At 41.2% G+C, this 25,812-nt stretch overlaps 1 protein-coding gene and 1 pseudogene across 1 annotated transcript in view; one reads left to right on the top strand and one right to left on the bottom strand.

Annotated features, from left to right (window-relative positions):
• FOXO3 (forkhead box O3) overlaps positions 1 to 25,812 on the top strand; it is a 128,173-nt gene that overhangs the window by 57,207 nt on the left and 45,154 nt on the right. The gene's annotated exons all lie outside the window — the stretch shown is intronic.
• On the bottom strand, positions 1,353 to 14,023 carry LOC115896910 (annotated as a pseudogene).

Raw genomic sequence — 25,812 nt, 5'->3', positions numbered from 1 at the left:
ACCAATTTAAAGTGTGCAAATTAATGGTTTTTAGTATATTCACAGAGTTGTGCAACTATCTGTTGTACAACCACAATCTAATTTTACAATACTTTTGTCACCCCACAAAGAAACTTTGTATCTATTAGCAGTCATTTACCATGTACCCCACTCCTTCTCAGCCTATATTGATAGGAAATGTCAGTCTATAGGGACTATTCTGGACATTTCATATCAATGGAATCGTACAATAGGTAGTACTTTGTGAGTGCCTTCTTTCACTTAGTATGATATTTTCCGGGTTCATCCATTTATCAGTACTTAGTTTCTTTTTATTGCTAAATAATAATCCATTATATGGATATACTGCATTTTATTTATTCATCAGTTGCTGGGCATTTGAATTGTTTCCAGTTTTTAGCTGTTATGAATAATGCTGCTGTGAACATTTGTTACCAGTTTTTATGTGGACATACTATTTTGATGTCTTTGGGTATATGCCTAGGAGGGAATTGCTGGGTCATGTGGTACCTCTCTTTAACCTCCTGAGGAACTGCCAAGTTGTTTTTTAAAGAAGCTACACTGTTATAATAGCTAGTTCAGTGCCCTTGTCTGCTAGTCCCATCGTCTTGTCTCATTTCTGGGTCTATTAATTGATTGATTATTTTCATTTTCATGGGTCATATTTTCCTGTTCCTTTGCTATGCCTGGTAATTTTTACTTGGATGCCAGGCATTGTGAATTTTACATATTTTTTTTTCGTATTAAACAAGAAGTTTATTTAAACAGCAAGACACTTGACTTAAAGGGAAAACTATATAGGATTCTTTTTTTTTTTTTAGAGTGATTTATCCCTAGTTAAAGACAGACTGCCCTACGTGTAACAGCTACATACGAAAAAGTTGTAAAATTGTCCTTGGTTTTACAATGATCAATGAAAAACATTAAAATTCTCCAGTTGAACAAGGTATGCGAGGATTTTTATGGGTTTTTTTGTTTGTTTTTTTGTTGTTGTTAAAACAGTGAGAGCAAAATAACTTACTGGAACATGAAGAGCAGAATGAGCATGCCACTAATGGAGAGTGGGGGCATTTTCACAGAATCAGTATTTTTCCCCATCCCATCTCCACTTGATGTCAATCAAAACATACCGTTGGCTGCTAAAAAAAAAAATATATATATATATATACTTGTGCACATATACCAGTTACTTTTATATACAGTAAAGGAATGGAGAAGGAGGAAATGAACAAACAGAGAAAACTATACCGTAGTAGTCAGGGAGTGTTGGAACCAAATTGCAGTTTTCTACCTAAGAATGGAATCTTGGTCTGCAAGAACAGAGTTCTGGAATGAAGAAGCAGGTTCCCTTCTCAGTCGACACCTCCCATCTGCTGTTGGAACACATCAATTGTATCTTCATCCTCCATTTCCAACTGCGCAGGTGTGTCTTTTTCATTGATTGGTTGCCGGTAAGATCGGAGTCTGTTCTGCCTCATTGACAATCCCCGTCGTTCACAATAGGCTGTCATTAGTTAACTAAGTGGTGTATGCCTCTAAATATTAAACTACACCACAAAACCACCCTGCCCCACCACCTTCAAATTAATACTATCGTTGTTCTCAGTCTTGACTCCTTCCTGGGGCTTTTTGTCAGCCGTGATGGGTGCCAGAGTCTCCTCAGCTGCCGCTTCACAAGAGAGGTATCAGGTCCACACTGAATGAGCATACGAGCAGCACCAGGAGCCACAGAAGAGGGAGGCAGCAGCGGCAGACGAAGGAGAGGGAATTTTACTTCATTGAGTGCTAGATTTTGTTGTATTCTTTTCAAAAGTGCTAGACTTTGTTCTGGCATGCAGTTAAGTTACTTGGAATCAGTCATATCGTTTTGAAGCTAGCATGTAAACTTTGTTAGGGTGGCTCCAGAGCACCCATTAGGGATGATGTAGCCCCAGTACTTATCCGCCGTAAGGCAGTATTCTTCTGAGGACTTTACCTGACGTTGGGTGTCTTGTGAATTACTCTTGTTTTTGTTGCTGGTGGAAACATGAACCATTGCTAGCTTTGTGTGAACTCTAGGACTTCTTAGGCCAACTGCTTTCTGGTGCTTCTATCCCTAACTTTAAGTAGTTTCCTTTGACAGATGTGCAGATCAGTCTAAGACTCTAGGAACCGACCCTTTGGGGCTGCTCTCTTCTCCTGGGTGTTCTGCCCTTCCAATTCTAGCCGTTTTGGCCTCCTTGAATGCGGCTTCCCTGATTACTAATCTGTGTTACCTCTACTCAGTGAGACTGACATGTTCTGTGTTCCCCCTTCTCTTTGCTGTGGCTTGGACACTACCTCCTGGCAATAAGTTCAGGCAAATCAGTTCAAGGCTTGCCTCATTTGTTTCACTATTCTCAGAAATTAAGTCCTCTACTGCCTGTTGTCCAGTGTCTGAAAACAGTTGTCTCCTGTGTTTTGTCTGGTTTTCTAGTTGTTCCTCTGTCGTAGATGGAAGCCATGATAAATATGATGCCAATGCCAAAATGTGCTGCTATATTACTCTTTAAAGCAGAGCCTGTATAGGAAGAGGAAAAAAGAAGTCAGTGTAACCTTGGGGGCAAGGCAGGAAGCATTCTGCCTATGTAACACAAACGTGGCATTCTTTACTTTCTAACTTAGGGTGTTTGTGATTTGAAGAAGAGACACCTGAATTTTCAATATGCTAGTCTTCGTTGGAATAATTGGCTCTTCTCATTCTTTTGTCATCCAAATAATATTTATTAAATACCAACTAAGTGCTTTGTGCCCTGCTAGGCATTACTTCTCTTTATTCTACTTCTTAACAGTTGGAATATGCCAAACAAATGAAATAAAAATAGTTTTCCTATTCTGGTTACAGGTTGGATTCTTGGATTTATCTCCCAAGCTTTGACATTCAGAAACTGAAAGTGGAATATAGTGTATTCTCAGATGTAAAGTTGATCTCATTTCCTCACTGGCCATCTGTTTATTTGCGTCTGAGAATAACAAAACTTTCATAGTCATATCTGTATTTTTTAATTACTAAAAATAATGAATGGACTGAACCATGCTTGCCCCACTTTTGAAACAATTCCTTCTATAGACTGTTGCAGTAGGAAGCTAATACCCCCGATTAAGAATAAAGACCAGACCTACATAAGCATATGTTGTATTGGTATATCTGAAGTCATGAGGATGTGATTAATGGTCCTTAAGAGTTTTAATTTGGCATGTCTTACTCCTAAATCTCACTTAAGCTTGGTTGCAAAGCCTGGCAAATCAGTCTCCTGTACATGGCAAGCTAAGACGTGGCACCACCTTCTTGAGGTTTCGTATCCTAAACCTGTCTGTCCTTACAGGGTAAATTCAAAGGATAGGGCCAAGCTTGATGTGCTGTAGTCATAGTGAATCGTCACAGATCCATTCTTAGTGCAGAAGAGTTAATAACTCCTTGGCCGAGAGCATGGTGCCTTCCCCAAACCAATTTCTAACAGTGTCCTCTGTTAGATCTTTAAATTAATAAATTCTTTTATTAGATTTTTGGATCAGAAAAACAGACCATGCTTGTACTCAGGAGCCCAGAAATATACAGTATGATTGACTAATTCCTGTCTTTGAGGTCTTAACGTGGTTTCATGTGCCTTTTGATTTGTTTTTACATGTGGAACATTTTTCCTTAACACTTTAATATGATATAATTTTCGTCTATCCTTTTCCTTAAGTAGGAGGGAGAAAATTTTTTTAGTAGGAAAATATCTGGTGGTAAGTGGTATCTTTTTATTCCAGGTGGGTTGCAGAAGTTTCTCCCAAAAACTGAAGTGACCTGCTTTTTGCAGATAGGACCCCTGTGTTTCTCCTATAGGACTTTATAGATGGTAGATGGTAGGGCTGTACACAGCAAATGGGTTTGAATGCTTGATGGTTTTCTGGTGGAGCTGAGATAATTACTATTATGAAGCCACGCTTCTGATTGTGAGAATGAGAACATCAAGTCATTATTTATCTTGGAAAGAACGAATAATTTGTTTATAGTAATAACAATTTTCTTTTATTTTTCTTTCTCTTAGTCAATAGCAGCTGCTGTTGGCAGCTTATTATGAAAAGATTTCAAGTTGTAGTTTTTAACCTGGGGTGGGAGTAGGGGAGAACAAAATTAATATTGTAAATGTTTTTACTTGATAAAAGTTTTATTCGATACAGAGCCTGTACTGGGGTTTTATTGAATAGTGTTTTATTACTGACATTCAATACTCTCTTTGCCTGTAGCCTCCCACGGTATCCAAAATGAAGGCACTCCTTAGATGTTTCAATGAATGATACAACCAAAAATATTAAAATGCCTATTAAAGTCATGTCTTATTTAAAGCCCCATTTCAAAGGAGGATTTTGAGGATAATTAGTATTTTAATTGTTAAAATTAGATAATTTTGTTTGGATGGAAAATCTATGTTCCTGTGAAATTGGGGTTTATGAAATAAGATTGGAAAAAAATAGAGTATATAATTGGGCACATTCTGTACTGCTTAGTGAATCACCAAACCAGCGTAATCACCATTAAGCACTTTAAAAGCTGTGCTTGTATGTCCTTGTTCTGCCTGCAGAGCTAGGAGTGTCCACGAGGAGCAGCAGTTCATTCAGGATGTAGTCATTGGGGTGACTCGTGGAACCCCTGCCTGTGTAAGTAAGCCCTGCTGCCTTGCCAGCTGCTTGCTGTGTGAGTCCCAAAGGCATCAGATGACATCAAGTCACAGGGACTTCTTGGTCACTGTTAAGGCCATGGCAGGAGGCATAGTTCAAAATGCAATTTACAAGGCAACGTCCAGAAGAAAGAATCAAGTATGTGTATAGTGCATGACGTACCTCAGCTACTGTAGTGGAAAATTACTGGAATGAATCTTTCACCATGTTAGTTTTTTTTTTTTTTTTTTTTTTTTTTTTTTTTGAGACAGAGTCTCGCTCTGTCCCCCAGGCTGGAATGTAGTGTGGCAATGTTCGCTGACTGCAAGCTCTGCCTCCCGGGTTCACGCCATTCTCCTGCTTCAGCCTCCCGAGTAGCTAGGACTACAGGCGGCCACCACCATGCCTGGCTAACTTTTTGTATTTTTAGTAGAGACGGAGTTTCACCATGTTAGCCCAGATGGTCTCGATCTCCTGACCTTGTGATCTGCCTGCCTCGGCCTCCCAAAGTGCTGGGATTACAGGCGTGAGCCACCGCGCCTGGCCTCACCATGTTAATTTTTCAGCCCAATATAAGAGTTTAGAAGGAGCAGATGGATCATTAGAATGAAAAAGCCTGAAAAAGTGAAATTCAAACCTAGGGTCAAATTAAGAGTTCTGCATCTTTCTGACCTTGTGAAATGTAAAAGCTGTTTCAGTGTTTTGAAGATGGTATGCATCTTCAAAATGTAAAGGCTGTTTCAGTGTTTTGAAGATGGTAGATTGTGTGTATGAATGTTTTTTCTCAGATTTGGGTATGTAGCATTCACTAGATCCTCAGAGGGGTCCATGACTCCAAAAGAAGGATGACCCACTGACTTAAAAGATGGGTATGGTTGTGAAAATGAAGTTTTAAGCCCACCAGAAAGGAAGACACTTATCCCTGGAAGAAGAAAGAGCATTTATTGGCCTTCATCTGTGCCTGCCTGCGGCACCCCAGCATCGCATTCACTCCAACCCCACAATCCTTTCAAGGAAAATCTTTGATTTATCTTGTGGGCAATAGCATTTCCAATAGCTGGTTAAGTTGCTATGAGACATGGAACTAGTTTTTAAAGGACTTTTTGCTGTGGAAGCACTTTTTTTCCTCCTTTGCCATACCTGGTCTTTGGTTTTCCTTTGCAATCCCAGTGGTGACCAGCCTCAGCACCCTGCTCTTCTACACCCTTACAGTGTTGTGGTCTTCAGTGCAGTATTGGACGGTGGTTAGAAACATGCGTTTGGAATTAAAGGAATCTATATTTGAAGCCCAGCACCCCCACTTATCAGCTGTATGTCCTCAGATAGATCACTTAGTCTCTTTGAACCTCGATTTTTTTTTCAGTTATAGAATGGGGATATTAATCCTCCCTATATTGTAGGGTTGTTGTACAGATTAAAATAGATAATGGATATAAAGTGCACAGGTTAGAGCTTGGCAAATTATAAGTTTCCAATAAAGCTTAGCTGCTGCTATTAAGTGGTGATGAAGATGTTAATGGATATGTACTTAATCTTTTCTCTGCCCAACTTGATTGTCAGCAACTTGAAGGCAGGAATGTTTTACCTTTTTTGTTTAATATCCAGATCTCCTAGAATAATAGTTTTTGGTTCGTCTTTAAATGTGGTTCCAAGTTTCTTTGAGGCCACCAACAGCATCATTCCACTTGCGTTAACCCTCTCAGAGACGTCATAGGTTTGTGTCTCACCTACTTCAGTTTTTCTACATGGGACGCCAGGGCACTTGGCCAGATACTCCTAGAGAACTTCCTCAGTCAAATTGCTGGAATTTTGGGCTTCATTTCATTGGGCAGGTCTAGTTTGGCCCTTTGGTTATGAATGGTGTGGTTATTCTCTCTAAAGTTCTGTTAGCTTCTTATAATGTCAAGTCCATATCCCGTGGATAAGGCAAAGACTTGAATTTACTTCTGTTCCTTTGTAAGTAGGGGAGAAGCAGCTTCAGGTCCTGTGCTGTGAATGAAGGTCAGCTGTCTTATCTTGCATTCTATTTCCTATTGCAGCATTCTCCATTCTCATCTGCCCCCTCAGCCTTGGCCCAAAGGGCTCCAGGTCTTACTTCTCCCTCAAAGAATATGGGAATTTACAAAGAGAATATGCAAAGGTAGTATCTTAAGCTGATGATTCTCAAGGGATTTGGGGAGGAGGAAAGCATGTAGTTTTGCCCCTAGGGAATATTTAGACACTTTGATTGTCACAGTTGCGGTGGGGGAAGGGTGGTGCTGCTAGAGTCTAGTGGGTAGAGGTCTGGGTGCTGCTAAATATCCTGCAGTGCACAGGAGAGGCCCACAACAGATTTGTCCAGCTCAAAATGCCAGTAATGCCAAGGCTGAGAAACCTAGCTGAAGCCTCACAGGGGGCATGGTCCATTTCAGAAGTATGTGGGGAGAAAATTGAAGGTGAGAGGTCTGTGGCTCTCCTGAAGTCAGGCCACATAAGTACTTTGCCAGGTAGGTAGTGCCTAGTGACAGGGATGTACTAGAAAGAATTCCTTTTGAGCTTGGCCTTGGGTCTTGTGCAGTCATGTTCATGTGACAGTAGGGAAGGCTGTGGGCCTGAGGCAGCTAAGGAGTAAACTGGCAAGTTTCGTATGGAGAGTTGGGAAGATAGAAGCAGAGGAAGCCCGGCGTGGTGGCTCACGCCAGGAATCCCAGTACTTTGGGAGGCCAAGGTGGGTGGATCACTTGGGATCAGGCGTTCGAGACCATCCTAGCCTGGTGAACATGATGAAACCCCGTCTCTACTAACAATACAAAAAAATTAGCTGGGTGTGGTGGCGCACACCTGTCATCCCAGCCACTCGCGAGGCTGAGGGAGGAGAGCCGCTTGAACGCAGGAAGTGGAGCTTGCAGTGAGCCCGGATCGTGCCACTGCACTCCAGCCTGGGCGACAGAGCAAGACTCTCAAAAAAAAAAAAAAAAAGCAGGGGTATCTGAGACTTAACTTCCTCTTGGAGAGCTGGAGAGTCAGGAGAGCGAAGCTTTCTATCTTGCTTTGTACCTGAGAGTCTACTCGAATCAGGGTAGGCAGGGAGGGACAGGGGATCTGTTCAGATATTTCCCTTTGGGGTCAAATGAGAGGAAGGAGTCCTTGCCCCTTGGAGAATTACTACAAGGATCTGGTTGAGATGAGAATTTGTTTCCCCCACCAATATTGTTTTTTGGTGTTTTTTGTTTTGTTTTGTTCTAACATCTCTGTTTTCTTTCCCCTTTCTATTGTTGCTCCTGTCCTCCTCCCACTCTGACTACCACACAAACCCTGACAGGAGCCTTTCTCCCCCTCTAGGGAAGGGGCCCATATGAGGAACTCTTACTGGATGCCCCCTTCCCTGTTGCTGTGCTGATCTTACACATCAGTTTCCACGGATCCCTTGTGAATCAGTTGTCTTCCTCATTTACTCTGAGCAAGGGTGGCAGCAGCAATAGCAGTAGACGTAGATGCAGTGACTCATTTTGCATGATGTCTGTGAGAGAGCCGGGCCTCCCGTGTGCTGTGGCTCTTGTTCAGGCATTGCTTCAGAAACTTGATTCTTCTGGAATTGTGCATAAGAGAGCCTTTTAGAAAAAAAAAAAAAAAAAAAAGTTGGAAGGGTTTCCCTTCCTAAGCTTCAGTGGAAGCAGCAGGAGGTTGGACCACCTCCAGGACAGTAGGAAAGCCAGGATGGACCCTCTGTGTCCACCTCCAGTCTGTGGCACTGTTTTCCATCTCATCTCGGACATATCATGGGGCTACAGCATGCCTCAGAAACCTGCTGGAATGTGGTGATGGTTTCCAGGATCTGGGTTTGGGGAGGACTGTGGTGATGCGCTAGGGTTAGCCATCCAGAAGGGGTGGGCAGAGACAGCAGGAGCCTACTCTGATTAGCATATAAGTTGGCCTCCTTTCATGATTTCTGGGTCATTGGTGAGTGGATAGGAGTTATAGGATCCTTTGTGGGTGAGTAGGGGATACTGTGGCAGATAGGTTTTAGTAAACCCACCTGCACCTTTTTAATGTATCACCTTCTCAGTTTGGGTGGAGAAGCTTGCCACCCCCAGGTTCATCCGTAAGCATTGTGGTAGGCTCAGGACTAACAGATACTAGGTTAGCCCCATTGAGGGCCCCAGGTCAGGCTTCAGCTTTCGGAAAGCTTGTTTTCTCCTTGGGCAGGTCTTGTCAGACGTTTTGCTCCTTTGTGTTTGACATTTTGATGTCTGTACTATACAAAGCCACATGGAAAGGCAAAGGAATACACCCCTTTGTATAAATGACAGTCGTAACAAATGAAGTATATACCAGTTTGTGCTGTCTGTCAAGAAGTAATTCATCTCAGCTAGTAAAATAAAGGGGAAGGGAAGGAAATTCAGGTCTTTAGGTATGGATTCATAAACTGGACTTAAGAAGAGCCTCCTCTTATGATATATGATGCTAATTACTCATAATGTTTCCTTCTTAATGAACAGTTGATGTAGGAGTTTTCCCCTTTCATCTAAGAAATACATAACAATCTGCAAGTTTTCTTAGTTGTTTTGTTAAATGGACTTTGAAATGATTGAGAAATTCGTATTCCTCAGTGAAAGTAGGTATCACGTTAATGGACAGGGAGCAGTCCTTGTTGTCACCAAGATTTTGGCATCTGAATTGTATATTTAAACTGTGTCAGGAATATAGAATCATTTTGAGGCTGAAGGGAGAAGGAAATCCATTCTTCTCATGAATCTGTTTGATATTTTCGGGATGTCCTGAGAGAAAAATTCTTTGACCTGCTTAGTGAGCAAGGTTTAAGTTTGTACACCCGGGTCACATTGTACCCTTGGCTCCAAAGATTTATCCTGCATCTGAGCCAAAGACTTGAAGGCTGTGGTTGCTGGAATTTTAGGGTGTATCTCTTTGCTTCTTCAGATGAGACATTTCTTAAGATAGAATAATGGTTTAAAAAAAAAAAAAAACCTCTCGGTTTACTCTAGAAAGATACAGCATTTTTAGTATAAATCCAAGGAAGTCCAAATGAAGATCAGGTTTTAGAATTATATTTTAATATGTGAAGGGAGAAATCCGTTTTATCAGGTCAGTAGGTTTTTTGCTTAATAAATAGAGGCAAGAAGAAAGCTATGGGCCCAGCTGGAATGGGTGCAATTTTTAGAAAAGATTATTTATAGTTGTTGGGCACATCCTTGCATGTGGACTTTGAAATAAGAAATTAAATCGCCACCTCACTTTTGCAGGAAATAATCCAAATGTAAAAAGTTAAAGTTAGTATTGCACTTTGGTAAAGCTTTAGATGTATTTTATATTTCCTAAAATAAGCTTTTTTTCTATGCATAAAAGTGGAGGTCAAATGAATTACAAGTGCATTCTTAACTGAGTGGAAATGGGTGCTGGTGTTTCATATATACATATAAATTTTGCAGTTACTTACCTTTCTTTTTTTTTTTTTTTTTAAAGGAGTCTTGCTCTGTTGCCCAGATTGGAGTGTAGTGGCACAAGCATAGCTCACTGCAACTGTGAACTCTACCTGAGCCTCTGGAGTAGCTATTCCACCTGAGCCTCTGGAGTAGCTGGGATTAGAGATACAAGCCACCATTCTCAGTTCTTTTCTTTTTTTAAAGAGATGGGATATTACTTTGTTGCCCAGGCTCATCTCGAGCTCGTGGGCTCAAATGATCCTCTTGTCTCAGCCTCCCAAGCTGCTGGAATTATAGGTGTAAGCCATTGCACCTGGCTGCTTGACATTTTTATAGACTCACACTAAAAAGTTTATTTATTTATTATTATTATTACTATTTTTTTTTTTTTTTTTTTTTTGAGGCGGAGTCTCGCTCTGTGGCCCAGGCTGGAGTGCAGTGGCCGGATCTCAGCTCACTGCAAGCTCCGCCCCCCGGGTTTACGCCATTCTCCTGCCTCAGCCTCCTGAGTAGCTGGGACAACAGGCGCCTGCCACCGCGCCCGGCTAATTTTTTGTATTTTTAGTAGAGACGGGGTTTCACCATGGTCTCGATCTCCTGACCTTGTGATCCACCCGCCTCGGCCTCCCAAAGTGCTGGGATTACAGGCGTGAGCCACCCCGCCCGGCAAAAGTTTATTTATTGAATGAGTACTATGTGCACAGGGTTAAATGTATCTGATGTTTGTTACAATTTAAACAGGAGTGTTGATAAAACTGTGTAAAATGAATTAGCATATACTTGCCATTATGTTTTTATCTTAATAATTGTTATGTAGTTTCTATGAAAAGTTCACTTAACATTTCCATGCTTTTTTGGGTTTGCTTTATTTAACCTTAAAAGAGTGATTGAAATAATAGTTTTGTTAGGTCATTAGATTGGTGATCTCCCCTTTTGTATAGTCAAATTTAATTTCAGTCTTTAAGATTGAAAACTAGTGCAAATTCTAGGTTCATCACAGAACCACAGTTAAAGGTGCATTCACATATCTCATATAAGATACCTGTTTTCACTGTATTAATCATTTGCAATAATCAATGAATTTTTACTTTTAAAAGATTTTATGGTTAAAAAGGTGATGGAAGGAATTATTTCTCTAAAACTCAAGAAATTCTTGCTCTGGGAAGCTGTGTTGAGAAGAGTTCTAAGCTCTGCTGCCTGTGTCAGTGTTCTCTGGAAAGACCTCTCTTAGAAGGATGCTGAGATGTGGAGTCAGAAGGCCAGGACCCAGCCCTACCCTCCCTACCACCTGCCAGCTGTGTGGCCTTGAGTGAACCAACAACTTTGCCAGGAGTCATTTGCCTTGTCTTTAAAATAAAAGAGCATTACCATATCCTGGGTTGTTGAAGTGAGATTGTGTAGTGTTAGTAGGGTGCCCCCCACCAAAGGTCCTCTGTACGTTGAGGTTTCTTTCCCTGCCTGCTGCCTCCTTGCAAGGAAAGCCAGAGCACTTTGACTTAGAATTGTGTCTGAATTCAGCTAGTGTGTTGCGTAAGCTTGGTTATCTGCTTTTCCTCTCAGTTCTTCCTAGGTAGTGGTGAGGGTGGGGGAAGGGAGCTTCATGCAGAGGAAACAGTCTGAGGCTATTTACTGTAGGAGCACACTTCAGTGTAATCTAGAGAAGGCTAGTTTATGTCCAGTATATACTTTTCAAACAGCTACCATTTTAATGTTTTGGTACTGGGAAATGTGTTAGTTGAAAATTTCACTTACAAGTAATCCTTTTATTTTTCTGTGGTAACAAGACAGGTAAGGCATATCAGTTGGCCCAGACTCATTGGTCCTCAGTGACTGACTGCCAGACTCAGAGTTGAGGGGTCTGATCTCAGAGGATGCAGGTTGTGTTGTCAGCCCAGATACCTACGGCACCGGTCCTAGCAAGTGGCCACTGTTTTCTGGAATATCTGTCACTACCTTAAGGCAAGCCTCGTTATTTCAATCCTTATTCTTAGGCTAATGTCTTGAGCCATTATCAGAGATTGGCAGGCAGGTTGTTGATTTTTGAGATGAAGAACAACTATCTGGCCAGGGAGAGAAAGAGAAAATTGGCTTATAAGTTACAGTGGTACAGAGTGCTCTGCCTTCTCAGATGATTTTGTTTCCAAGAATCATTGATTATATAGCTTTTTTTTAGTTCAAACCCATACCCATTCTGCGTATTTCAGAGTGAAATGTCCTTTCAGGACGATCTTATTAAATCACTAATCTGAAATTTTATGTTCCCTAGTTGGCCATGGCAGTATTTTGGTTAGGGTTTTAGGTCATTTTTGTATCCACTGTAAACTTGGATATAACTTACCATTAACCAGATACTTAAAACCAGGGTTATTTCCTAAGGTTTCACATTGGAAGTGGTATGTGAGCTGAGCTTTGAAGAGTGACACTGGGTTTTTTTAGACGAAAAGGATGCATGAGCTAGCTAAAGGGCTTGTTTTTTATCCTGTAGGGCAGGGGTGGTTGTAGACACCTTCTTGCGTGCTGACATACTGATTGATGATGGCTTCTAAGGTCTCTCCTGAGTCTAGTAGGAGGGAGGCCTCCTGTCACAGACACCAGGCAGGCAGGTAGGGGAATGGAGCAAGATTTGGCATTCCGGCTGCTGTGAGTTTGCTCTCCAGTGGCTTGGAAATGGGAAGTAAAGGAATCTGATCCTATGTGAGACCATTTTCAGACTGTCCTAGTCTGCCCTCACATATCCCTGGAATGGACACATACAAGCTGGTCAGGGCTCTCTTGGGGGCACTGAGGTGGGAGAGGCTGGAAACCTGGGTAGGGTAGTGGAACTGGGAGTGAAAAGCCCCCCGCACTTGGATCTCTTGCGTATCACACGAGACTCAGCTATTTATTGATGACTGCCTAGCTGGCTCATAATACTGATGGCTGAAGGGGGGTATGAAAAGTGGTCTCTGTCCTCAAGAGCATCCAGTCTTTTTGGAGAAATAATGCAAAAACAAACAAACTAAAAGGGTAAAATAAGAGAAACAAAAGCCCAGGTCATAAATTTTCCAGTCGTGTTAGAGAAATAACGCAGAAAAAAAGGTAAAATGAAAGAAACAAAAGCCCAGGTAGTCATTTTGCAGTACAGCTTAGTGACTAAGGGCAGAGTACCTCGCAGAGGTGTTCAGTATTTTGGCTTCCCTGGGCCACACTGGAATAATGGTCTCGGGGCACACATAAAATACACTAACACTAACAATAGCTGATGAGCTGAAAAGAAAGAAATCGCAAAAAAATCTCATAATGCTTTAAGAAACTTTACAAATTTGTGTTGGGCCACATTCAAAGCCATCCTGGGCTGCAGGTTGGACAAGCTTGGTTTAAATCCTCTGCTTAACAGCTGTGTGACCCTGGGCAAGTGACTTAGTGACTTCTTCCATTGGTTTGCTGGTCTGTTAGAGTATCACATACTTTATAGGGCTGTTGTGAGGATTAAATGAGTCAGTATATGCATATTTAAGGTACTTAGAACAGAGTTTGGCACGTAGTAAGTGCCAAATAATTATATGTAATTATTATTTTGAAGATAGAGTCCCTAAGCCTGTTTTGTCTTTGAAATAGGAACTTCATAGCATTGTGCAGGTTTAGTGAAGGAACGTTGGTAAAAGCATCTAGAAAAAAGCCTGGCAGAAACCAAGTGCTCAGTAACCAGCAGTCGTTATCATTCTTATCATTCAATACTTGCCCATTGGTGTGAGTTTATTTGGTTCTCCCTCCACAGAGATAGAGGAAGATATAATGTATTTTATAATCAATTTTTGCTTTTGTTTTCAGAATCTGGTTTTCAAAACAAAATGTGTTTGTTAACAGGCTGCTCCTTTGCCAAGAAAAATGACAAAATTACCTCCGTGTACTCTTCTCTCCTCACCCAAAAGCCCTGTATGAGCGTGTCTCTGGCTGCGCATATTTAAGTATTAACTGAGATAAAGCATGAGCTCAGCAGGGGCTTTCTAATGGCTAATCCACAGTAACCCATTTAAAAAATCTTTTTCTCCCACACAAGAAAAAGAACTAGTAGGGAAAGGACATTTTGGTGGTTATTTGAAAGAAGTGTTGCTCGGGGTTTTGCGGGAGGAAGAGGTGTCTCACCATTGAGTTTTTTGCTTGGTGGATGCCTCTTTTCCGGGTCCAGTTGCTGAATCCAGGACGTGGAGTGGAGACAGGGAGTGGGTAGGAGGTGCTGTCAAAGTTCTAAGCAAGTTCAGCAGTGTTGAAAGAATTTAAACTCACTCTGCAGCCAGGCTATCGCTAGACAGTACTCTACCCTAGAGTAGGCACTGATAGCCCAAGACAAAAAATGAGAAGAACCTTGGGTGGGTGAAAATGCTTTACACATTAAGTTCTTGATGGTCTCCTGACTTCTAGGGACCTTTGAACTTCCAGAGTTAAGATGAAGGCATGGACAGTTTTTTTTTGTTTTTTTGTTTTTTGATTTTTTTTTGCAAAGCGTCATGTAACAGCAGAGTTTGGGCTTTAGAATCTGACAGACCTGGGCTCTAGTGAAACCTCCTTAGGAGCTTACTGGCTGAAACCGAGCAAGTTCTGTAACCTCTCTCTGTCCCCATTTTTCACAGGTAAATCCTAGTCGAGGATTAAGCTGAGGCTATGTATATTAAGTGCTTAGCTTAGTTCCTAGCAAAAAGTAAATTTTAAATGATCTATTACTATTGGTGGTGGCGGTAGTGTGGTGATCACCAGCAACAATCAGAGGGTGGTGGACTGAGGAGGAAGCAGAAGACAGCATTCTTAAGAGAGATGGAAATTGCCCTCTGGATTATAGAGGACCCATCTGAGACCATCTCCCAGTTCAGTTCTGTAGGAAGGGCAGGTAAGATTGAGAATGAGGGTTGTGTAATTTTCAGGTGCCTTCTTCCTCTGGGGCTCTTAAGATCTGAGCCACAGTGGATTCAAGTAAGGGAAGGGAGCACTACCAGTAGGGAGAGGTCTGGTAGTTTGGGGTGTCAGTTTAGGGGGAGGTTTTTTGTTTGCCTTTTTTTTTTCTTTTTATGTCTTAGACACTATGTTGAACTTTGTTGTAATTGTGAAGTCAAAGGATGATAATATTGTACGCAAATATTCTCTTTTCAGAAAGGATTAGGAGCAGGTAAAAACTTTAGTTAGCTAATATTTTTGCTTTATAGTAAAACCTCTCCAGCAGAATTATTTTATAATCTTTTTTTAACACCTTTTTTTTTTTTCTGACAGGAGATATTAAGTAAGGTATCTACTTTTTATGTGTTGTTCTGGTTTTTTATGAATAAAGTATTGTCTTTAAGTACCTCTGATAGGAATTTAGATAATAAGCCAGTGAAAGATCTTTTTCCTCCATAAATTCCTTTGTCCTTAATGGTGAACCTGTGATGAAAAGATTAGAAATACTGACTCTGAATTTGATTCAGATACATTTGCTTGGTTATATAAATTCTGTACTTTTGGCCCTGAAATAGAAAAAACCCACTTGATGCTTTGGGGACCTTCTTACTACTTCCAGGTCATCCTCGAAGGTCTTAAAATGTTTTTAAACATGGCCAGTTCTTTTCTACTGTATTGGTCTAAACTCTATGTTGCCCCTTCCTGAGAGAAGATAGTTTCCTCAGGTTTTGTCTGGACTACAAGTGGTTTCAGAGAAACAGGCTTCTAGGTATAGCATGGAAAGGGGAAGGTCTGGTGGATGAGGAAGGTTTTAGAGGGCACAAGTAATACTGGGGACAACTGTGGAACAAAGAGTGAGAAAGGTGTGAAGAGGAGGGTACAAAGAAGGCAGAAACAGGGAAGAGCAGGCTGGAAGAGAAAGAAGGGAAGAAGGCAGAATGGTGAAAATGGGGAATAAGGGACAATCTTGAGAGGACAGAGAGGGTGTTGGGTAAGAGTAGAGTGGGATAAGTGGGTAAAGAGAGACTGCATTAGACTGGTGAGTGAGGAGGCAGTGCCTGAGGTATGTATTTGTGGCTGTGAGACTTTCAAGGGAATTTGAACATTTGAGGTGGCTAGGGTAGTATTGCAGACCTGGCTGCTCGAGGGAGCTGTTGGGTATTTGTATGTAGTGAGATCACCTGAACTTCTGTGCTTTGGAGTGGGAGGAAGTCGTAGAAGGAAGCTTTGCCTATCCTTTTATGTTAATTTTCTCGTGATCTTGTGCGGAGGCCTGTCCTTGTTGGATCGTTTAGTTCTACCCTCCTTTTTCTAAGTTGTCTCAACTCATGCATAAGTCTTACCACTTCTCTCTATAACTAACTCTTTGCAACATGTTTCGCTTTAAGTATTTTTTTTTAAGCTTTTTAAGGGAAGAAGGAAAAACTATATTAGACCTTCTCAAACTCTGCTGCCCTTTCTTCCTGTTTTCTCTCTCTGCCACCAAGGGTCATTGTACTCCTTCTCAACCAGTCATTACCAAAAGGTTGTTAATTAATTGATTAGAATGCAAAAAATAATCTTGGGCTTTCGGTTCCTTTATTGCTTTTCATTCCATAGAGAGTTTTTTCTTTTTGTTTAACATGTATAAATGTCTAAGCCTATTTATTTTAGACATTTTATAGTAGTTTTTCTAAAATGTATTATACTGCTTTCTTAAGTCTGGAACTTACTTTATCATCATGAACCATCAATATTTTCCAAATCAACTGGTTTTCAGAAGACTGAGGTAGTTAGGATTGTGAGTACATTTACTCACATTCATTTGAGTGTGTTTTATGTGATGGGCACCTGGGGGAAATAGGGGCAAGCAAGACAGACACTGTCTCTGCATGTTGGAATTTAGTCTGTAAAGTCCAAATGGTGGTGATCTGGACCAGCACAGTGTGGAAGGTGCCAGTCTGTGTTCTGGATGATTTAGGTTACCAAGCCATCTCCAGATAAATGGAGTATTGCTGTTTAGGGCCCTGACTTATACACTTGGTCATTTCCACCTCTGGTCTACAATTGCCTACCCCGCAATCCATATGCAATTCTGGGTTTTATTTTCTAGGAGATGGAGGGAGGAAAAGAGGTGAGGATTTGCGTGAAGACAAGCTAGTGTTGGTCCAGGTTTTTTCTGCTTTCTCAATTATCCTATAATCTTTGAAAACACTTTGTTTTTTTTTTTTTCTCTTGACATTTTCCCCCCCTTTCCTCTCTGAGGACTTCAAAGCAATTCCCAGGCTTCAGATATTTCACCTCTGAATATTTCAGTGTGTACAGAAGAACACAGACATAGGCTTACCTGACCAGAGTCATTATCACACCTAACCATATTTTGTTGTATCACCTAATGCCCACAGTATAATTTTAAAAATTTCTCCCTTATACAAAATAAATGTTCTTTATGGTTTTGTTAGACTCAGGATTCACATGTGGCATTTGGATATTATGTCTCTTAATCAAGGGCTGTTCCCTGCTCTATCCGCCCCCCCCGCGCCCCCCCCCCCCGCCTTTTTCCATGCCATTGACTTGTTGCAGAAACTGGGTCAGTTGTCCTGCAGAATGTCCCACATTCTGGATATATCTGTTTTCTTGTGGTGTCATTATCTGGTTCCTCTATCACCTGAATTTCCTGAAACTGGAAATTAACTCTAGAGGCTTGATTAGACTCAGGTTCAGCCTTCTTAGTTGGGTAGTGCTGTGTGTTTCACATTGTATCACACCAGGGAAAGCCTCCTTAATTTAAGTAAAAATAAAAAATATTAGTGAGCACTGAGTTTGTTTTAGATACGGTGCTAGGTGCTATGGGGACTACAGAGATTAGCAAAGTGTAGTCCCAGCTGCCTTAAATTTGTTGTTGGAAGCAGACCATGACCAACAGCATGACAGAGGATAAGTAAGGTGTAACTGGGGAACAGGAGAGGTCAACAGCCAGTTTCTCCATATCTGAGAGACTGCCCACGAAGCCTGTGGCATTTTAGCAGTCTGAAAAAATTAATACAAAAATATAATACTTTACCATATAATAGCAACTATGCTCTTTTCTAAAACTAGTTTTATCTCACATAATTCTTGAGTAATTTCTGTCTCTCCCCTAACCCACTGTGCATTGCATTATTTGAGGCACCATAATATGGCTGCAGCTGCCTTTTTGTGCACCTGGGTCAGGATGGGACCTGCGGAAATCCCTCCCCCTTCCCATATTTAGACAGTGAGACATACCAAAGACAAGTGAAGCACATGGTAATAGAGAAGGCTGGCACTCCGTTTGAACTAGTGATCTGCCGGTGTCAACCGGCGGGGTTTTTTCAGGTCATCCTGCCTGACCCTTGTAAATGTAGAGAAGCTGGGTACAGTGAAGAAAACGTCAACTTCCTGGTGGACACCTAAGTATTTTTTCCCTTTCTTTTGGAGGGGTATATGGAGAGATTGCCACTTTACCAAGAATGAAGCTGGACCTTTAAATGGTTTATGTGTGCTCTGTAAAACTTTTTAAAATCTTGCGAAATCGTATGTTAGTATATTACAGTTTTTACTTGTGTCTTGTCTACCCAGTTGCCACCACTTGTAAATTTTTTTTTTTCCATGAGCAAGTAAAAGTTCAGCTGGAAGATATCTTCTTAATTGAGGGTTCAAAAGCCAGGAATTTAAGCAAAAGAGGAAATTCTTCTCAATACCCAAAATACACAAAACTGAGGAGCATCTTGTCGACTGGTATATTTTAGCATTAAGCATAGTGCTGGATACTCAGTGCTCCATAAATACTGATTGGATAAATAAAATGAGACATTGAGGCAGTAGTGTTTATTCTCATTTATAAATTACAAGTAAACAGTGTGATCACAGTGAAAAATCCTTAGCCTCCTTTGGATAAGAAATTTCACTCGTGCACTAGAGAGAGAGGGAATGTGGGTATGAGTGTGTCTGTGTGTGTGTGTGTGTTGTGTGTTTGTGACATTGGCAAATAGAAGAGAAGGATTTGTCTTATCTGCTGATTTAAAAAAAAAAGCAAAAAGATTTTATGTTTATTATCAAGAACGTAGCACTTAAGATATATGCAACTTAAAAAACCGCTGAGTAAAATTCTGAGTTTTGTCCTTGAAAGAAAAATGGCATTTCCTGCATAAAAAACAGTTTCTACTATAAATGACAAAAAATTGTTAGGGAGCCAAGCTTTGATGCATTTGCTACATGAAGGTCAAATACTTAGGTCATTATAATTCTGCTCCCTTTTGTGCATGCAGTACAATGAAGCTCTTTGACATGGCGCTACCACATTCTCAAGATGAAGGTCACGTGTTTTCAGGCATTAAGAGCATGATCTACTCTTTTTTGGTTCCCTGTTGTAAGTGGCTGTTGAGGGTAAAGTTGAGGGGAGAAACTGGACTAATGAATGGCTTTTGTCTACCTTCGTACTATTTTTTACTTTTCTTGCAAAGAAGTCAATTAAAAAAAAAAAGGTAAAAAGCTGAGAACCAATTGCACAGAACAATCCACAGACAACCTTCAGTCTGGCTCAGTTACCCAGATTTATATCACATACTTGCTGGCAGAATTTTGATTGCCTCCAAACCACCTCAAATGAGTGTGTGGCTTCTTTATATTCCATGGAACTGGTCCTTTTGTTAAGGAGGCCTTGTGAGTTATTACATGGGCCTTGGAGCCAGTTCATCTGGGTCTAATATGTGGTTTTATTTATTGGCTATTGGCCTTGGAGGAATTATTTAACTCTACTGTGCCACAGTTTCCTCATCTGTAAAATGAGTTAATTTGCAACAGGAGGCATGAAAAAAAAATGTTTGGCATAAAGAAAGCACTTGGTAAACATTAGCAACTGCTGACCTGTGTGTGTGAATTTATCAAGAGATGCAGTTCAGGTATTGAGTATATAAAGGAGGGTGAAGATGGGGTTTCTATGTGATGAGGATATTATCTTGGGTGGTGCAAGGATTCAGAGATAAAAAATCTGACCTGGGGTTGAAGGTAGTGGGCGATGGAAAGGGTCAGGGATGATGACCCCCTTCCCTGCCGCAGATTCAATGGGAAAGGAGCAGCTCACACTCAGACTACTGGGCCAGACTACAGCTGGCATTCCTCTTTGCCTGTTTGATCCATCTGTTTATGATTTGAGCCATAATGTCTAGGGTGCTTGAGGTTGTGTACTTGGGTCCTTCCTTCCCCCTTCTGCCTTGGCTTCTTTTTAGAAAGCCAACTCTCAACAGGCACGAGACCTTTAAACTTTTTGCATGTATGAGATTTGTTTCAGAGTAATTGGAGGGTCAGGAGGGGGATAAGTGGGTAGGGGATAGATATGAATCTAAATACAGATAAAATGGATCATGAGGCTGGATGATGAGTACATGGGGGTGGGTTAATTATAACAATCTTTCTACTTCTGCATATATTTGAAATTTAAGAATAAGTGTTTTTTTAAAGTAAGCAAAAAATGCAAGTACATAACAATACGGATGGTATACCTTTTATATATAATTTTAAAATGCAAGCAGTATTATATATTTTATATATAATGTATTGATATGCATTGTGTATGTATTTTATATATAATGTTTATGTATATAATGTATTGATATATACATTGTGTGTGTGTATATATTCATATAAGAATTTAAAATGTTATAAAATAATAAATATGGCGGGCATGGTAGCTCACACCTGCCCCAACACTTTGGGAAGCAGATCACTTGAGGCCAGGAGTTCAAGACCAGTCTGGCCAACACGGCACAACCTTATCTCTACTAAAAATACAAAAATTAGCCAGGTGTGGTGGCAGGTGCTTGTAATCCCAGGTACTTGGGAGCCTGAGGCATGAGAATTTCTTGAACCTGGGAGGTTGCAGTGAGCCGAGATCACGCCACTGTACTCTGGTCTGGGCAACAGAGCAGGACTCCATCTCTAATAATAATAATAATAATAATAATAGTAAGTACTAGCTTTAGGATAGTGGTAGTGGTTGCCTCTGAGAAAGGTAGAAAAAAGATGGAATGAGGAGGGGGAATACAAAGGTATTTCACCTGTATGTGGAATATTTTGTTTCTTTACAAAAAAAAATTTTGAAGCAAATACGGCACAATACTAAGATTTGCTAAAGTTGAGCAGTGGGTACACAGGTATTTGTTACATTCTGTGTAATTTTGTTCGTTTAAAATATAGCACAATAAAAAGAATAAAATGTCATGATTCTATAACAAGAAGTGTCTTTAGACATGTCAGGAGCTGAGCTGCAGGAGGTGCTGGGAGGTGCCTTGCCTTTCTGCTAGAGAGGCACATCCTGTCAGCACTGCACGGGGGTGGCGAAACGATTGGCCACTCATGCAGTTGCATAATGGGGGAAGCCCTTGTGGTTAGTAGAGGTGGATGGTGGTAAGTAAGGCTGTGTGAATTACAAGCAGTTAGATACAGCAGAATTCATGTTTTCTGGACCATGCTGACCTACTGCCTCTGTCAGAGGGATTGGGCTGGGTGGGTCATGGATGATGAGTTGGTTACGATGACTAGAGGAAGATTTTTAGAAAGCAAAGCTTTTTGTGTATAAGAACTGGTTTCCTTGATAAGACTTCTCAGAAAAAAAGAAAGCTGTTTCTACTCTGGATTGGTTGTCTGTGTGGTAATCTTGTCATCTTCCCGCACAAAGCGGGATTAAGCTTGTCACTCCCCAGCTAGGGAAGCAAGCCCTCCATCTGGGGAGTGAGAAGACAGATTGTTCTGAGGGCTGGGTTCATGGGCTGCTTCTGAAATGTGACTAGCACCTCTGTGTCTCCCGCTGCTTCTGGGGAGGAAGACCTGGAGATTGAAGTGATCCTTGTACCCAGGTCCCAGTCTGTGTGTTACCTAGTGTATAGATGTTGTTCATAGATGTTGGGGGTAGTGAGCTTGTGCCGTATGCACACATCAAGTGTTAGTTTGATCTCTCAGAGAATACAGATGTCAGATGTCCACTTCATTGGTATTTATTCACTAGATCTCTAAACAGGAGATCACTGTTTTGTATGCTCTAGAGAGCTCATTTAGCTGAGGGGAAGGTTAAACCTAGCATCCTTACAGGTTAAACGTTCTGGAATAGAACAAACCCTGTGTTGAGCCCAGTGGAACCAGGTAGGGGTAGGGGGTGCATGAGGCAAGAGATCAAGCATCTCAGAGACTGTTTTTTCAGCACTCATGTGCTAGCATCCTAGATTCTCAGGAAGGCAGTGACTAGACCAGACCAGCCCTTCACCACTTCACCACTGTGCATCCTGGGAAGTGGCCTCCTCCTTTATATAGGGATGGAGGTCTCCAGGGTGTGCTCTGGAAGTTTGTGAGGATGAGGATTGGAGAATAAGGGATCTTCTTCCTTTGACATATGCCAGATGAGAAACCACAGGAAGCAGAGACCACCCAGCCTGGCAGCCACTCACAAGAGCTGTGTTCTGGAGCGGGACTCACTTCATGTTATGTGTCCATCCAGCCTGATTTGCATTCCCTGGAAGAATTTGAGAGGTTACAGGACCTTGGCACCTGGGCAGCTCTGCAGCATCTTCCCAGGTGGTCCCACTGAAGCACCTGTGTTTAAATCCCCTTGTTCTGAATAAGGAGGCTGTGTAAATGGACCTGCAGATGTTTTTGACATGTACGAATGGACTGGGAGAGATGCAGACTTCTGCAGAGGGAGGGAGTTTCTGAGCATTGGGCAGCCACATTGCCTCTGTCCTTTATTTTAGTTTACAACTTGATATCTTCCCTTAATGAGGTTTTCCTCAAAGCTGTGAAAGAAATAAAATAAATTGAGGTATTGAGAGAATACATAGAAAATGGAGAGGCTATTTTTCTGTTACCTGTTTTTGTCTTCCTTAATTGTCTAGTTTAGCACCACTTGAAAAAAATTGCATTACGTTTAAGTTTAATGAGCTCTTTGTGAACATGTGAATCAGTAGTTTCTCAAGGTGCTGCTGGGTTCAGTGACACAATACAGAACACAAAGCCAGAAACTAGCCTGGAAACCAGACAGAGGGCTTTGTCCCAGAGTCCTGCTTAACCTTATTACAGCTAAGTGTCAAAATTTAGCCTGTGGTTCTCCCCAGGAATACTGGGGGGCAAAACTGATTCAGTAATAGAAAGGTGTGGTTAGCCTCTGAGTGTGTTATATGGGTGTGTATATAAAAGCAATATTAGATGAGTTAAGCCTATACAGGTTTATTATACATATCAGACTTCTGATAATGATAGAAAGAGTTCACTTTCTAGAGTCATGATTCTGGAAGACTTTATTTCCACCAAGAATTTCCTTGGTGTCTATCTTTCTCCCTGGTGTTTTCTCCCTGCCTCTGAGTCAGCAGCACATCCTCTTCTCATGGCCTGGCTTTGCCTCTTCCCCCATTCTGTCTCCTCTCTATTAGTAGCTTTTTGGTTTTCTTCCCCTGTGGTTAATACTATCCTCATTAAAAAAATTTTTTCCCTTCAGTTGATAAAATGTTGAAATGTTGTGACATATTTTAGAAGGTAGCCATTTATCAAAAAGAACATCTTGAAATCCTCAGGAGTATTAAAAAAGTTTAATGTGTTAAAAATACATATATTCAATGTTAACTCAGTAGAACAGGAAAGAAAATTGTTTCCAAATTTGTGAAATAAATATACTTAGAAGAAAAAAATGAAAACAAAATATAAAAATGTCAAAAATGGTTAAGTTAGGGTAATTACAATATGAGTAACTTTTTACCCTGTTTTTCTCATTTTCAGTATTGTCATTATATGCTTGCGTGTTTCTACTGCATACATCCCTATGGCATTTTGAGATGAATGGGACAGGAGAGTATAAAGAAGAAGTGCATGTGGAGGAGTCATTTTCAGATGCAGTTCTAAGAAACCCCACAGACTCTTGGTAGGGGGGAGCCCTCAGGGCCCTGGACCTTGAGTCGCCCTTTAGCCAGAGCATTTCCACTTCTCATTTGCTGTGCCTATAAGGTTTGTCCAAGATTTCTTTTGGGAAAAGGATTCTGCTACTAAATACAAGGTTTGAAAACCGTGCAGAGAAAAGAAAACACATTGGGATCAGAGGTAGGAAGTGTGGGTCCTGACCCAGCCTTTAACTAGCAGTGTGTCTCTATGTCCAAGGCACTTTATCTCTCTGGACACCAGTGTTTTCATTTCTAAAATGATGGGCTTGAGCTAGTGGATAAGCTGAAGGTCCCCTACAGCTTTGACATTTTAGGATTCCATTCAAGTGGTGTCAAAAAATAAGTAACTCCAGGAAAAGAGGTTTGTGATTCCCAGCCTTCTCCCACTGCCCCAGTGGTTTTCAAGGCACCTGGAGGACAACAGACGACTTGGGCAAGCATCGCATTGTGGAAGTTTTGCTTTTTTACCTTGCGGTTTGTTTTCTGTTTGTATCGTGTAATTAGGACAAGGAGCAATAGGACCTAACACAACAAGGTGTAGAGCTGTTTTAAGACGATTTACTGTTTTTAGGTTAGAGGTCCAGATTCTTTGAAAAAGTGAATGGTGATTTCTCTCATCCTGAAGTTATTCCCGAGGTTCTGTTAATAAAATCTACAGTCAGAAAAGTGGCACCATGTCCTGCCTAATGGTGTTCGGGGTGTTCATTTCCACAGGCCATCCAGAGTCCTTTTCTGCTGCAGTGTCAGCACTGTCTATCTAGATGGCCTTCCTTGGGAGGCTGGGCTCCCTCTGGACAAACAGGCCTATAACAGGAGACTTTTCAGGTTAATGGACCCAGAGGAAAGATAACCTCAGGATCTGTCCTTTTTCACTGGAGACGCCTGGAGACCTGGCACCAGTTTGCTTCTCTGACCTGAAAATAGAGCATTCTCGTTTCTGGCCCTGCCTCCCACTGGGTGAGAGAAGAGCACTGGGTGGGTGAGGCTAAATCCTGCTTCCTTTCATATGCAAAGCATAATCTCTTTCCTGGACCTTTTTGGGCACTTAAACAAGAACTCCACTAGCTGCCACAGTGTCCAAGCATTTAGCTTTTTGACTTTTGGGGAAAGCTTTTATTTCCAGGTACCTAAAGTGTGTGGCATTGTAAATAAAGTCAGAGGCCCAGTTTGTTGGTCACAAATACTTTGGACAGAAATGAGAGAAAGCCAGTGAGACCATCTTCTTTCTGTACTTTGCCCTCAGAACGTATTGCCTGGGATGAAAATCCCTGCTTAAGCCTGGGTACAGTGACCCAAGGTGACAGCAATGACAGTGGCCCTTCAGAAAGGAGCAAGTGGAGGTGGACCCTGCCCCAAACAGATTTGGTGTGCTCCTGGTTCAGCTTAGCCCAAACTTCCCCCTGCCAAAAATAAATAAATAAAATCCAGATACTGCAGCTACTTACTCATCTTCCTTTTCCATTTAATTTCAGTAAATTGTGGACTAATTCTCCCTAAAAGTACATATCAATTAAGAAGACAAAACTTGAATGATCAATACATTGTGGTTTTGACTGGTCCTATAGCATAACATTGTAGATTTTACTTTCTAAATATTTATTGAACACCATACTCTGTGCATCAAACTGAATCAATTACGGTGAGGTTCAGAAAGAGCATAGAACTCACTCGTTGGTCTTTGATTTTACAGTCTCCTTGGAGGGTCAGAATCTAACAGAAAACCATATACCTGTGAGACAGAGACTAGTTCAAGACAGTAAAACATCGCATAAAAGACAGCTCTGTTTTTAAATATGGAGCACCTGCTCCCAGATGCAGAGGACCACAGCAGTCATCCAAACAGGGTGGAGCCAGTCTTGCTGCAGGTAGTGAGTTTCAAGTCAGAATTTGGAGGAAGTGATGGG

The sequence above is a fragment of the Rhinopithecus roxellana genome, chromosome 4 (genome assembly GCF_007565055.1).
Source record: "Rhinopithecus roxellana isolate Shanxi Qingling chromosome 4, ASM756505v1, whole genome shotgun sequence".
NCBI classification, from domain to species: domain Eukaryota; kingdom Metazoa; phylum Chordata; class Mammalia; order Primates; family Cercopithecidae; genus Rhinopithecus; species Rhinopithecus roxellana.
Note: the sequence above shows the minus strand (reverse complement) of the source record. Positions and strands in the feature narration are given on the sequence as shown.